General features: G+C 38.2%; 2 protein-coding genes across 3 annotated transcripts in view; one reads left to right on the top strand and one right to left on the bottom strand.

The window, feature by feature from the left end:
* Positions 1-15,335, top strand: part of ZNF804B (zinc finger protein 804B) — a 542,103-nt gene that overhangs the window by 10,720 nt on the left and 516,048 nt on the right. The gene's annotated exons all lie outside the window — the stretch shown is intronic.
* The window catches only part of TEX47 (testis expressed 47), a 14,848-nt gene continuing 4,811 nt past the window's right edge, over positions 5,299-15,335 (bottom strand). For both annotated transcript variants that reach the window (XM_040472724.1, XM_040472726.1), the window contains one exon: positions 5,299-5,713. The gene's annotated coding sequence lies outside the window, so the exon portion shown is untranslated. The remainder of the gene's footprint in view (positions 5,714-15,335) is intronic.

The raw sequence follows: 15,335 nt of genomic DNA, 5'->3' as shown, positions 1-15,335 counted from the left end.
ACTTTATTACAAAAGTTGTTATAATTTCACGCACATGCACGGGGATAAAATACAAGTTTGTGTTACTATGGAAACAGGACTATTGCCAAGAGGTTTACAGATAAAACCCAAACAATGCTTATATTAATCAATCCTAATTTCAATGAATTTAAATATATGTAAATAACTGACCATATATTTTCAATGAAATTTAATGCTCATCTTCCAATATCCATTTGCTATACAGTATGATTTTAAGAGTTCTGTCTAATGTTGCTAGAAAATCTTTGGTGACAGCCACTGATGATTTGTTTATCATCATAAAAAAAAAAGTAATAAAGAGCAATGAATCTACCTTATGTGTCCCTTCCAATAGTAGGTCACTTTGCTGTGAATTTGTATGTTTTTTTTTTTTTTTTAAGCCATAGTCAGTTCTATATACTCTGTGATCATCAGGGTGGACTCCACTTTTGAAAGTGATAGAGAAAACCAGTTCTCTACAGGGAATAGAACAGTTCTCTACAGGGAATAGATACTTATACAGTATATAAGCATCACTCTGAAGATCTTAGAATTAGACCCCACAGATAGTAACTGGAATACAATGTGTGATCTTCTTGTGTGACAAAATTTTAGGTATGTAAAATTTTAAATTCTTCATTAAGTCATGAAGATCAGGCTAGTCCTAGGATTCAGTTTCCGATCTTGATGAGTGCTGTGCTTGGTGAAGTGTGGTAAGAAACTGCAACCTCTAAATATGTTACTTCCCTTTTGGGAAACGACTCACTAATGTTTGACCAGTTGTTTTCAGATTGTAGTTTTGTTTTTTGAAGCTATGATGTGTATGCTTTGTTCAGAGAAAATCCTAGGAGCAAGGCAAAACAAGGAAATGAGGAAATCATCTGGGGAAAAAATGTGGCTTTTAATCTCACTACAGAATTTTAGATACGCTCGAGTAGTTCTGGCTTGAGAACTTCTAATTACTTTCTATGAGTTGTGCCAAATGAGATAGGTAACATGGCTGTTGTTGTTGTTGTTGTTACAAACTCAAATGATTTATAAATAAGAAAATAAGAGCACCAAAGTCGAATTATCAGTAACGTAGTTACTTGTGGAGTAAGTTCATTGTAATTAGTCCCTTTCTTATAAGAAGAGAACTGAGAAGTCACTTTTCAGATATATACACAGGAATGATATGTTTTAAAGTTCACCCAAAATATTCCTCTTTGCTGTTTTAGGGTAATCTGGGGTGGTCTGGCCACAGGAGAGTTTCCTTGCTTTAAGGGTATAGAACATTTCCATCAAGAAAGCAAAGGAAAATGGAGGTTTTAAAGAAGGTTTTGAATCAATTACAGAAACTCATTGTGTCTTTGTTAAGGAAATTTGATCAAAGTTATAATATAATAAATTTGACGACCCAAGACAATAATAATTTCCTTAGATCTCTGAAATGCATGTGTGCCCACTAAAAGATAAGTCCCTCCCAGTGTTGGTTGGTGACAAAGGCTACATGTTTGTATCTTTATTTGAAATTTGAAGGTAACAACTGTGCTGTGTTTAGGGTTTTGCTGTGTTGTTTATGCATGTATTTTATCTTATTTTATGCATGTATCCCTCCTACCCCTACAGTTTAAGGGTGGGGGCATGACCACTTCCCCTTCTTGCATCAGTGTAGAGAAGTCCGGAGGCCACACTGATGTTACAGTGGAACTGACCTGTCCTGTTGTGACCTCCCTCTCCAGCCCCAAGTAGCTATGTGACTGCTTTGCCACTTTGAACCTCAGCTTGCTCACTGGTGATGTTATGGTCTTCTGGGGCCATCGTACGAAGTGAACGAGCTAATGAATATCATGTGCTCAGCAAAGTATCAGGCACTTAGTAAGTGCAACAGCGAATGGCGGCTGACGGATTCTCCTAGAGCAGCTGGCTTGTTCTGTCACAAACAGGTGTCCTTGACCCCTTAAAATGTTTTCAGCACTGACTGAGAGCTTGGTGCTTCAACTTTAACTTGTTGAAACTGTTGCTCTTTGGAATAACCCTGTCAGACTGCTCTTTACTAGAATTGTCTTCTTGGGAAGAGAAGCACGGGCATGGAGGCCAGTTAGCTTTGTGTTTAACACGACTGTTGCCAATAGCAGCTCTGTGTTTTCACAACTTTCATAATGAAAATGCTCAATGTGCCCTACTCTCCTGATACAGCTTTAATTCATGACAATGCTACATTTTCCTGTTGTTTTTGTCAAAGCAAATCGAGTTAAGCAGATGAGTTGTTGTTATGATCTTGCTGCCTTGTGGAAGGAATTTTTTCTCCTTTTTTCCATTTGAGGTAGATCTTTAATCTAAAACTGCGGTCTCTGTGCTGATAAGCATCCAGCCTCATTATTGTGTTTAAATATCTTTCAATGACTTTGGATATTCCAGTGAGCCAATCGGGTGTTTTTTCGTCCATCACTTTCTCTCCCCAATTAAAAACCTACTTTAACAGTAAAATATTTGAAAGGAGGAAATAGTATGTGGCTAAGGGTTGTGTACGTTCTACATAAGATCACAGTATGAGCAAATATTAAGGTCCGTGGGGAGATACAATGGCTCTTATACCCATACATTCTGCTTTTAGCACAGAATACATATAGAAAGTATTCAATCAATGTTTATCATTGTTGCAAAAAGCATTTGTATTAGTGTCTAGTCAGGATGACAGAAACCATTCTTAGCTTTCAGACAGAGGGTTTACAATGCAAGGAATTCTTCCCAAATGTGTTGAATGCTCTGAGGGAGACAAAAGAGGAAGGTGCTGTGATACCCCGAGGTTAGTAATTGTAGGAAGTCACTACAGCCCCTGGGACTGGAGGAGCAAAAGGGGACTGGTGTTCCCTAAGCCCTGGAAACCTTACTCTGGTTCTCTGGCTGCTGCTGCTGCTTCTGAAACCGCCAGAGGTTCTGCTCTGTGAACATCTACGAGTTTGCAGGTCTTCTCTTTGCTGGCCTCCCTGCCCGAGTGGCCGGCCTACCACTGCTGGCTGCTGCTACATTGTGCTGTGTCGCAGAGGCCAGCCGTTGTGCTGTGTGGCTGCCACCGCTACCTGAACCCAGGAGTGCTAAGATGCCAAGGCAGCTTCAGGCAGAAGTAGGTGAAAGAAGCTCATGGCTTCTTTCCTTTTCCTAATTCCACTCTCCCACCGGTGCTTTCCATTGGCAGACCTAACCAGAATGGCTGGCAAGGAGCTCTATGGATATGTAGTTTACACGTCTCCAGCTAGTACAGTTGACCTTGGAACAACATGGGTTTGAACTTCCTGGTCCACGTATACACAGATTTGCTTTGCTAAATACGATATAGTACTGTAAGTGTATTTTCCTTAGATGTTCCTAATATAATACATGTAACATACAAAATACGTTCATTGTTATCAGTAAGGCTTCTGGTCAACAGAAGGAGTGAAGTTTTGGGGAGAGTCAGAGTTAGGCACAGGTTTTCAACTGCCTGGGGTCAGTGCCCCTAAGCCCTACATTGTTCAAGGGCCAGCTGTAGCTTTGTGGCTTCCAGTCCCAGAAGAGAGTATGAATGGCAAGTGTAGAGCTGAATGACAACGGAGAAATACCCAGCCCTGCATTGAAACCGGGTCCTCTAAGATTGCAGAAACTAAGAGGGGGGGACATTAACTAAGGAAGGAGATTATTTTATATCTGTTATACAGAAATCTGAAGAATGGGTTCAAATGTTTATGTTCCACCCAGACCTCATGTATATCAGTTTCTTATTGCTCTAATAAATTACCATAAACTTAATAGCTTTAAAACAATATATTTATTATTCCTTAGTTCTGTAGGTCAGAAGTCATATGGAGATCTCAATGGACTAAAATCAAGGGATAGGAAGGGCTGCCTTCCTTTCTGGAGGCTTTAAGGCAGAATCCATTTCCTCCTCCAGCTTCTAGAATTTGCCTGTATTCCTTGCCTTATGATTACCCCTCTCCATTTTTCAAAGCCAGCAAGTTTCTTTCCTGGTACCATCTCTCTGATTCTCCACAGCTGGAAAAAAACTCTTTGCCTTAAAAGATTCACGTGTTTAGACTGGACCTATCTATCCAGGAATCGCTCCTCCTCTCAAGGTTCTTAGTTTTAATCGTATCTGCAAAGACCTTTTTGACATGTGAGATAGAATTTATGGGTTCTGAGAATTTGATCACGGGCATTGATGGGGGCTGTTATTCTGCTCACCACACCTTAGAATTTTAGGTTCATATACATGTGTAGTCCTTCACTCGTTGTTATCTCTCACAGACATCTCAGACACATAACCTTTAAAAATATATCTTCCATCAAGTGTGTTCTTCCTTGGTTGGGGACATCGTTTTCATCCAACAACATAGGCTTGAAGCTTAAGAGTGTTTTTCTTTAATCCCTCATCAGATCGGTATACCTGCTCATTGTACTTCCTAAATATTTCTCCTGTCTACTCTGCCCTGTGATTCTTCTGCCATTCCTCCTCCTGCCAAAGAATGCAAGCATTTTCCATTTTTCTAAAAACAAAATGCTTCTTGATTAACTTTGTCTGGCATTGTGTGAGCTGAGGGGGCTACTGATGCAAATCCGGTGCCCCTGTTGTCTGCCTGAATGGAATTTACAGTCTAGAATGGAAAACACACATTATACAAATAAACCTGTATGACAAATGTCTCAGAAGAGGACATTTCCAATCTTTGCCATTATGGTTCATTTTTCCAAAATTGGGGTTAAAATGTGAATATTCTAGACAAAGGCCATCAAGTTGGCTGCTTTAAATGCAATCAGTAGTAAGTACTTTTTTGTGTGTATATGTGTCACTATTTTAGAACATAAAGATGAACGATAAGACTTAAATTACAAGCCAAATATGGCAATTTAGCTACTTGTAGTAAAATCGAGTTAGAACTGTCTGTAGAGCTCCTCTTCTTCAGTTACTGTCTAAAAGGGGTTAAACTGCAGAATTTGATGTCCCCATACTAGACTTGATAGAATCAGAATGCCTGGGGTGGGGCCAGGGATCTGCACTTTAAACAAGGAGCCCATGAGTGTGTTGTACACACTAACCATAGGGAATTAGTGAACCAGTGGCCACTCACCAATGCTGCCTTGATTTGTAATTCAGAGGCCGGGGCAGAGGAAGGTTTTGTGATTTTCTTACTCTCTGTCCTTTCCTTTTCCCACTGGTAAGTCCTGTGAGTATCCTCCATGAAGCTGCCCTGGAGTTCTAAATTCCTCCCTAATTCCCAGGTCACAGTTACAGCAGCAGGTTAGAAGCACTCATTTTATGTCAGACATACTAGGCCGAAGCAAGCCTTTCATGCATTGTTTTATTTAATGTTTAAAACAATTTTAAAATGTTGGCACTATTGGCTTCATTTTGCAGATGAGATGAAGCTCCCCATTTCACAACTCCTGAGTGTCAGAGAGCTTGGGCTTGGATCCAGGACCTTCAGATTCCAAGGCTCAGATGTGAAAGCATTTCTTGGAGAATTGATTATTCTCTCTGTGTGCCACCATGATGATTTTCACATCCCTTTATTACAGTATAATGGCATTTAAATTGTTGGTTCACATATCTGTTTTTCTTTCTTTGAGTCTCCTGGCAGCAGGAGACTGCCATTTAAATGACAGCACCTGGGTACTGCAGAGTCTGTGGTTCAGGAGGCATTCAATAAAACTCTGTCCCCTTGGTCATTCTTGGATTCATTCATTGAGTCATAGTTGCCTAGAGTGGGTCAAAATGAAAATATCAAGCTAAAGTAGGCAGGGAGTGGCTCAGTCGGTTGAGCATCTGACTCTTGATTTCAGCTCAGGTCATGATCCCAGGGTTGTAAGCCACCCGACTGTGGATCCTGCTTGGGATTCTCTCTCTCTCCCTTTACCTTTGCCTCTTCCCTGCTTCCTCTCTCTCTCTCTCTCTCTCTCAAAATAAATAAACATTTAAAAAAAGTTAAAGTAAGTGTAAAATTTGGGTTCCTGCACACATGGCAAAATTAGCAGATAGAACTTCGACACAATATTCGTATGTACTGCAAAGTGTAGGTATAATTAACTAATGTTCAGGTTTTAGTAAAAAAAAAAAATAATGATAAAAGCTCGCTATTGGCAATTACACAAAATTATAAAGGCGTTTTCCAAGAACCCAAAGACACTAAGAATGCATAATAATTGAAAAGTGAAATGGATACTTTGAATTTTTTTTATCTCATATAAATTGCAAATAATGTAATTTTTCAAGGTGAAGACCCCAAATTATCTCTCTTCATAGGAGAAGATAAAAATGTTTATTTACTTTCTTTATTATTATGTACTATTTCTTATTTTATCATACCCTAATTCTCCTCATAATTATGAATATTAAAAATCAATCTATGTATGTCAGGTAACAACGCATAATAGTGTTATTACCTTATCCCTTCAGGTACATGTGATTAAGCAACCAATTTCTTCTTAGAAACATGTAATAGAAACAAAACTCATAAAACCTACATAAGTCCATTTTCATCTTATTAGAATTCGAGTTTTTAAAAATAATAATAATAAATTCCCTCATAAGTATATTAAACCATTTAATTACAGTGGTGAGTGATTTTCTAATCTTCACATTATTATTGAAGAGTATAAGTCAGGTATTCATAACACATATTAATAAAAGTTAATTAACTTATCAGGGTCCAGTTGTCTGAAGTGGTATTTAAGCATTTATTGAAGAGTAGCTCAGACTCTTCCAGAAAATACTAAAGGCAGGAGCAAAAGCCAGCTAAAGGACTAACCCTGTGCTTTACCCTGCTAGGGGATTTTCTAGAATATCTCTAGACGACTGGATGCTTGCTGCAGAAGCATTATGTATCAGCAGCTTGACTAATTGGCCTGACGTCCCTGAGGTCTCCCTAGGCTGCTGGTCAGAATTCAAACCATCTCATGTCCTTGTCACAAAGCGTATTGTCATAACTGCATTATGAAAACTGCAGACTCGCAGAGCACACTGTAAACTCTGATGAATTCAATAATGACTTATTGAGTTACTGGTTATTTTCATGTATGATTTATCTCATTTAATATTTGGATCCTCGTTCAATTTATAGGCAAAAAAACTGAGGCCCAGAGAGGTTAATAACTGTCTTAAGGTCACAGTTAGCTAGCAGAAAATAAGAGAGTGGAACACAAATCTTCTAGTACGAAACCTAGAACTCTGCACTGTGTGTGAGTGGGTTGCTTTGAAAAACATTTGTCAGGCTGCTAAGAAATTGTTTGCTTCAAGGAAAAGAAAAACCCCAAAATTACTTCAACTGACTTAAACAAAAGAGAAGATTCCTGGTTCAAAAATGTTAGGGCCTCAATCAGGGCTAGGAAATGGAATCAGGAGTTGAGGAGACTGTGTCTCTGGTATTTCCAGATATTTTGTCTGTTTCTTATTTCAGCTTCATCAATCGCTGCCTTACAAATGGCCTCTCTCTGCCTCTGATAGATAATGATTAGTCTAGCCTGTGTGTGTACATGTGTGTGTACTTAATGGAACAGGGGGAGAGAGAGAGATTGGGTGGGAGGAAAGGTGCAGGGCAGTCTATGACCCACACAAGGAGCTGTGGGAGGAGACACTCTGAGAAAGTTTGATGGGCAGCTTTTCAGATGGGAGTCAGAGAGGAGATGGGAGGACATATCTGGTAACGGAATGATCTGTATTATTTATACAAAAGGATTTTCTCGTACTGTTCTGTTAAACTTTGATTGTTAAATCCCTGATTCTCCCACTTGATTGGGAGTAGTTTCATGAATCTTAATTGGTTTCTCTAGTTTGGGTTAAGAGCATTGTGCATATACTTGTGTGTGTGTGTGTGTGTGTGTGTGTGTGTGTGTGTATACTGATATGTCTAACTTATAATTCTATTCCAAATATGCACATATAATTCTATTTATGTAAGCACTTTATTCCTGTTAATCAACTGAGAGTTATCTTCATCAAAGAGATATTTTGGTGTCTCTTCTATGATACAAAAGGGGAAGCATTGTCTTTTTGTCATTTGTAAACCAATTACTTGTGCTTACACAGTTATCATCTGGTTAATATTAACAAAGAGAGCCAGGTAGTGCCAGAGATAAGAAATGGCACTTCTGTGAGTGGAGTGTGCCTGCCTGTAAACTGTGGGTCTCCAGCATCTCTGACATGGCACTATCCCTTGAGTAAACATCTTTAGCAGCAGACATGAGTTAGTGGCCCTCATAAGAATTATCCCACAAAGCAGTTTTTATGGACGGGAGGACTCTTGAGGAAAACACTATACTCATTTCGACTTAATATTATATGAAATCCCTAAACATCTTCAAGTCTAGAAAAACATTTGCTGCTTATATGAGAAGGTCAAAAGTGAAAATGTCAAGCTGCTAATTACCTCCCCTTGTGGGTGGTGAAAGGAATACAGGAATTGCTGAAATCATCCCATAAAGAGATAAATATTGAGTACGTTCATGGATGATATCCTTTTAAAAAACAACTGACGTGAGAACTTTCTTTGCTTCTTACAACTCATCACTCAGCTGTTCACCCCTAAAAACTCAGCCTGATAATCATGTGGCTAATATGCAGACTTTTAAGACCCTCCAAGTTTTTGCATATAGTTTGCACATTGTAAGATGGTGGGAAATAGCATTTAATAATATGTGTATTTTTGGAAATATTGTGTACCAAGAATAAGGCAGTAGAGGTGTAGCCTTAATTTCATTGGAGAGGATAAGCAAGATGTGGATGATGTCTAGCTCGTGCCTTACCATCAGTCAGTGCTGTGCTTTGAACCCCTACTTGCTCCATTTTCATCACTGAAGGACGACACTGTAATACACCTTGTAATGAAGCTCCTTCTAGTTATCATACTTGTGTCCTTTTTTTTTTTTAATTAAAAAAATTAAATATTTATTTTTGAGAGAGACAAGTAGGGGAGAACGCAAGTAGGAGAGAGGCAGAGAAAGAGGGAGACACAGAATTTGAAGCAGGCTGTAGGCTCTGAGCTGTCAGCACAGAGCCCAACATGGGGCTTGAACCTACAAACTGTGAGATCATGACCTGAGTGAGTCAGATGCTTAGCCAGCTGAGCCACCCACGTGCTCCTGTGTCCTTTCTTAATCTATGATATCTCAGAGATCATAGTCATGTTACTTAACAAAAAGTAAATTTTAAAAAGAGACGCTGATCACTGTTGAAGGTTCATTATACTGTTCTCGTTACTTTTTTGAATGAAACTTTTCAGAGAGAGAGGGAGGGAGGAAGAGAAAGAGAGAGAGAGAGAGAGAGCACTATAGAGGATGATGGCAACAGTAAGGAAATGCTGCTTATTATTTCCTCCATCCTAAAAACATGGTATGTTATTTTATTTTAATGAGTCACCTAAACATAAAAGGTGATATAATAGGATATAGGAGGAAGCAGAAATAGAGAGAAATTAGAAAACCTTGCAAGTCCTCTTGAGCCATTTCAGTTGAAATGCTTCATCATTTCATTGTGAATGACATCTAAAATGTACTTATAGTCAAATTTAATGAATATACATTACAGAGATAAATGGTTCATGAATTCACCATCATTTTGGATTATGCATTATTGCTCTTTAAAATCATTAGTTTGGAAAATTGAGATTTGATTCTAATTTGCAATTTCCTAGCATGCCCTGACTGAGCAAAGAAGGAAGCAGTCTGGATAATGGTCAGAGCAAAATTTACAAATGTAATGGGGCTGATCCACAAAGTAGATAAAGCACATGGCATAATCTGCAGTCAACTATAAAAGTTTGACCATGGAAGCACCAATGGAATAACCAGAAGTTTGAGCTCATATATATTCTAAAGCCACTTTCTGCATAGTTAGATTTCTCCCAGAGATTAGTGCATTTATCTAAACAAAATGTTTATTGAGCAATCATTCTTTTCCAGAACTGTACAAATAGTCACTTGAGGACCTTTAAGGTACAAGACCAGATCTTTGCCATTCAAACCTGGGTAGAACTCTTCCTCTTGGGCCATGATTGGATGTTTAATCTCCCATGAGAGGACAGATTCCTTTCTTGGAACCAGAATAAATGATGGGCTCTCTTTTAGTAAAAACTTTAAAATCTCAAGAAGGCCCTTTGCATTCCTAAACTGATTCTGCAGATTCACTAACAACTGAGTCAATAGCCAAGCTTGTAGAAATGCTGTTTATACTTTGTTCTGTTTCCTCACCCAGCCCTCACTCCTCGACCCACTGTATCCTGCTTCTGTCTCCAGTCACTTGTTCCAAGTCACCAGTGATCTCTTTGTCATTAGATTTACTTTTTATTCCTTTTATTACTTGACTTTGAGACCACAATGGATACTATCGAGTACTCTGTTTTAAAAGAAATGTGCTTTTCCTTTGGCTTCCTTGACACTTCCCCTATCTGTTTCATTTTCTCTGCTTCTGGGCAATTTAAATAATGTCTTCCTAGACTTCTTTGTGGGTCCTTGTTCTTCCCAGGACATTCCTCAGGGTTTTGAAGTAGACTGTCTTCTTTCTTCACTATCTTCTTGTGCTGGAGGATAGTACTACTCCTGAAAGCTCAGTCATCATCTGTGGTGATGTTTGATCTCTATCTCTACCAGACCCATGTCCAGAGCTTTGGGGAATATATCCAAATTTCTACTGGATAGTTTAACATTGATGTTTTGCAGAAACCTCAGATTCAGCATGTTCAAAACAGAAAACTTCACCTCACTCCCTACACACTGCTGTTCTTCCAGTATTGCCTATCTTGGGGAATGGCACCATGGTTCATGTTGACTCTGTCTTCTTCACACTCTCTACTTTCAATCAGAAACCAAGATATATATCTCTTGATTTTTGGTAGCACTCTCTCTTCTTATTGTCGTTATCTTTGTATAGACTTCCTTTCATCTCTTTACCTGATTATTGTAGTGGCCTCCTGATAGGTGTACCTGGTCTAGTTACCAAGTACTCTTCTCATCTCTTCTCTCAATTCAAAGTGGTACTTCTATAATGCATAGCTGATCGTGGCATTTCTCTGATTTAAACAAAACTGTGTCCCATTTCACTTGAGATGAAATCTTGGTAGCTTATCTAGCTTATGTAGCTCTAAGTGTCTGCATAATCTGGTCCCAGGCCTACCTATCCAATCTCATCTCTTATGTACTTCATAAGAGTACTTCATTTGTACTTCAACCCCTGCCTTATTGATATTCTTTCTCAACTTACATCCAACACAGTGTGACTCTTCTGGCATTTGGGTTTTAGCACATCCCTGGTATCCTCCACCAGGAACACTCTCCTCCTACTCCATGCCTTTTATTTGGCTCAGTTCTATGTAACTTCCAGAAGTCCTTGTATCTTTCTTCCCTCAGAGGCATCCCCTAATTCTTTACCCTAGGTAAAGTTAGAAAATAATTGCAACCTGTATATCCAAGATGATAACAATAATTATAATTATATATTATTACATATTAATATAATTACTGTAACTTTAATTTTTTTGTGTCTGGGGTAGAGGGAGATAGAGACTGCATATTATTTGCTCATGATTGCATGGCACCCCCACACCTCCATGCCTGATTAAGTGTTTGACACACTTTGTCAGTTCACACTTGAATGATTAAATGTGGAGAAAGAGTAAAATTCAGCGTGTGTCATGTTGTCCTGCAACTAACTGAGAGAAACAGAGGACAAGTCATTTCAATATAATGCCAAAATATACCTTTTTACCTACATTTTTATTGCAAATGGAATAAATAGTATGCCAATGAATTTGGAAGGGCCCTATGGAGGTTTTTATATGTTTGTGCCCTTAACACATGACTGTACATATCAATAAATGACAATGGCATGGCATGGCATTGAATAAATTTATGTGGGAATCAATAAATGATTATTAATATTTTGAATGAGCTTTATTTGACTAAAGGAAGGAATTAAGCTCAATAAGAGCTGCTGGTTTTATATTTGGCTCAACTGAATGCAGATATGATATTAAGGGGAGCCATGGCAGTTAATATCAGACTCAGGATAATCTTTGGGGCAGTTGCTCTTTTAGATTGATTTATTTTAACTTATCAAACTGTTTTAACTTTCCTGGAAGTTACTTGCTCTTATCAGAAGATGCATATTAATACTTAGCCATTGCAACAAAGTATGAGATTGAATATGAAACACATTCTCTATACCTCACCGAAAGATATTAATAGTTGAAGAATCAAACAAAAGTGGTTCCAACCTGATGTAACTGTAATATATCAGTAATTGAAAGCACATTTTCCTTTACAAACTCTATACTCCTTATATATTTCCTACCTCGGGAATGGAACCGTCTTGTGGTAAAAACTAGAAACCTAAAATAGTTGACACTTTTCACTCCCTCATAACCTATGTTTATTTACCTCCTGATTATCTCTCAAACTGGTCCCTTTAGATCCATCTCTGTAGTCATTAATCTGGTGGGAACTATTATCATCCCCTCCCAGAAGACCTGTAACCCCTTCTAAGAAGGCTGTCTGTCAACATGTCTCCTGCCAGTCCATTCTTCACTCAGTAGCCAAACCGGTCGATTATGCCCTGCTGAAAATCTTCAATGGCTTCCCATCAACCTTAAAGTAAAATGTTCCACTCTTCACAGTTTCTTCTGACTTCATAAGTGCTACCAAACTTGCTATTTAGATGTCATAATCCTGTATATAGATTTCTGGCTTGTCAGTTTCCCATTCATCCTTTCACTAAAATGGATACATCCAGGATGGAATTTTTAAAGGAAAATGTGGGTATTGTCCACGGGTACTCTCTGATAAGGTAGATTCATTCATTCATTCACTCATTCACACATTAGGCTTCAGATTTTTAATAAAAACATCTTAATCTTTTCCTCCTAGTGATCTAAAACAATAAGTCTTTCTATTCAGACACATTTTTGCTTCACAGTTCAAGGGCTTCAGGGACTTGTTTATAATGCTCAGAGATGCTACAATGTAGATGAAGAGAGAACCCAGAAGGAACAAATTACTTGTTCAGGGCCACATAATGAGTTGGCAATGGAGTGCATAACAAAGGTAAGTCTTCTCATTACAATGTTCTTTTCATTTTGTCATTTTGATATTGGCTGGAATATACTCATGAATTGCCACTGTATAGGATAGAAAGTGAAGAATCAATGAATCAAAATATTATAAGGTGTGTAGTTTTACCTGTGATAAAATAAACCTTGTTGTAGTCTATTACTCTTGCTTTCAAAAAGTAAAGTCTGGTATAAACTGAGTCTAGTATAAACAAGAGAGAGAGAGAGACAGAAAGAAGGTGAGACATGAGTGAGAGATTTCCCTGGGAGGTCATTACACTAGAATGCATTTTGGTAAAATGTAAATATGTTCAATATTCAGACATTTATTTCTCCGTAAATCAAGGCTTTGCATTTAATGCACTGTTTTAGAAACAGGATCTTTAAAAATGGCTTAGTATTTTAGAAAGAGTTTAGAAATATGAAGTGTATGAATAAAATGGAATCATATTTATACTTTTATAATAACTTAAGAAAATTTAGATAATAAATATTAGCTTTCTCAAGCATGTATCTCTCAAAGAACAGGTAAGTGTGGCTACTGAAACAAGGCCTCGAAGAACATAAAGAAAACAGCTTTAAAATATGAAATGAAGGTTATATACCTTACTAGTAGCTTGCTCAGATGCTTCAACAGGAAGGAGTATTTTTATTTTTAATCCAATGAATTGGAATGAGTTCCTATTCTTGGCTCAGTGAATAGTAACATATAAATACAAAAGTTCCACTGAATCACTTCCAGAAGGTATTCTTAGTCCAAGTTTACAATGAGGGTTTCTCGAGTTTGCCAGGCTTCACAGAGGAAATATAATTTGATCAATAAGCAGAATTTTGCTAAGAGAAGTAAAGAAAGAAGATGAAGACAGGTGGAATATTGGGAATCCAAGCTTTGCAGATCATGATAGAATTTTGCATTTTATCCTGGAGGTGAAATGGAAGTCATTGAAGAATTTTGATTGGAGGAATGACATTTATTGAATGCTTACTACATGCACAATTATTATACCATTATTTCATGCAACATACCCCTAATCAATCTTATAATGTAGGTACTGTTATCACACTCATTTTATAGGTGAGGAGTCTGAGGTGTTGAAAGGTGAAGCAGCAAATTACAGCACTTCAAGTTCTGGAGCTAGTTCAACACAGCAATTTGATACCAGAGGTGGCTCTCTTAAATTTGTGCTACGCTTCTTTTAACATTGATGGAAATATTATATGGACTAGCAAGAGAAAGAGGAGGAAGAGGAGACTGGAGTGAGGGAGATCCCAAAGGAGAGCCCAAAGACAAGGCCAGACACTAGAAATACTTTCTGTGGAAAGAGGGTGGGTAGGGCTTGCACTAATTGGCTGTCACTGATGAAAAGGAGGAAGGGTAATTAGGCTGAAGTTCAAGTTTCTGACTTGGCAACTGTGTGGAGAGTCGTCCATTTTATAGCAACAGAGAGTGCAGCTGGGGGAGGGAAATCAAAGGAAGTGTGGTGGCAGGGAAGGATGCGTTCCATCTAGAGCTTATGGAGATAGAGACGCCTGTGGAAATGCAGTGGGACATCTGGAGAAGGCAGTATGTGAGTGAGGGCTGGAGCACAGGAAGGGTAATGTGCAGCAGTGAAGAGACCACTCAGAATTAAATCCAGACCCCCCAAACTAACTGTGACCACAGCTAATTATGTAAATTAGTGAAGTGGAAATAGGACACTTGTGTTATCAATTCCTCCTTTCACTGCGTGCAAACGCTTCACGTCTTTGGGGCTCAGAATCTTTATCTGCCAAACAAGTAGAGTAGAGCAGACATTTGAAAATTGCCTTTGAGGGTTCCCTTTATATTTTCTGAACAACTATGTGCTGTTTATTGCTTAAATCCCATCAGCAGGTAATCTGGAAATTTACATAATTGGCCACAAGGGGGAGAACTCTAATTCTATATTAAGTCATTTTCTCCACTATGAAATAATCTCAGAGTTGGTGATGGGCTGTCTCATTTCTACTTCCTCATGGAAGTTGGGGGAATTCTGAATTGAATTGTGGAAATAACTGAATTGAAATGTGGTTTTGTGTCACTAAAGTTACGATAAAGTCCCTGAATGTAAAAATCTATTTGTATCAAACAATAATTCTCCATGAAGGAATCCAGATGCCTCTTTAATTAAAATGAAGACAGTAAAAATTTTAAATTCACCCTGGGAGGATTTTTCCTTCCAAATAACATTATTTTAGTTAACCTTCATGAAAACTATAACCTTCCCGAAAGCCCTTGGTTACTCTGAAACGAACATAAGAGCATTG

Source organism: Herpailurus yagouaroundi, unplaced genomic scaffold (assembly GCF_014898765.1).
Source record: "Herpailurus yagouaroundi ecotype Mexico unplaced genomic scaffold, PumYag 100, whole genome shotgun sequence".
In the NCBI taxonomy this organism is placed as follows: Eukaryota; Metazoa; Chordata; class Mammalia; order Carnivora; family Felidae; genus Herpailurus; species Herpailurus yagouaroundi.
Note: the sequence above shows the minus strand (reverse complement) of the source record. Positions and strands in the feature narration are given on the sequence as shown.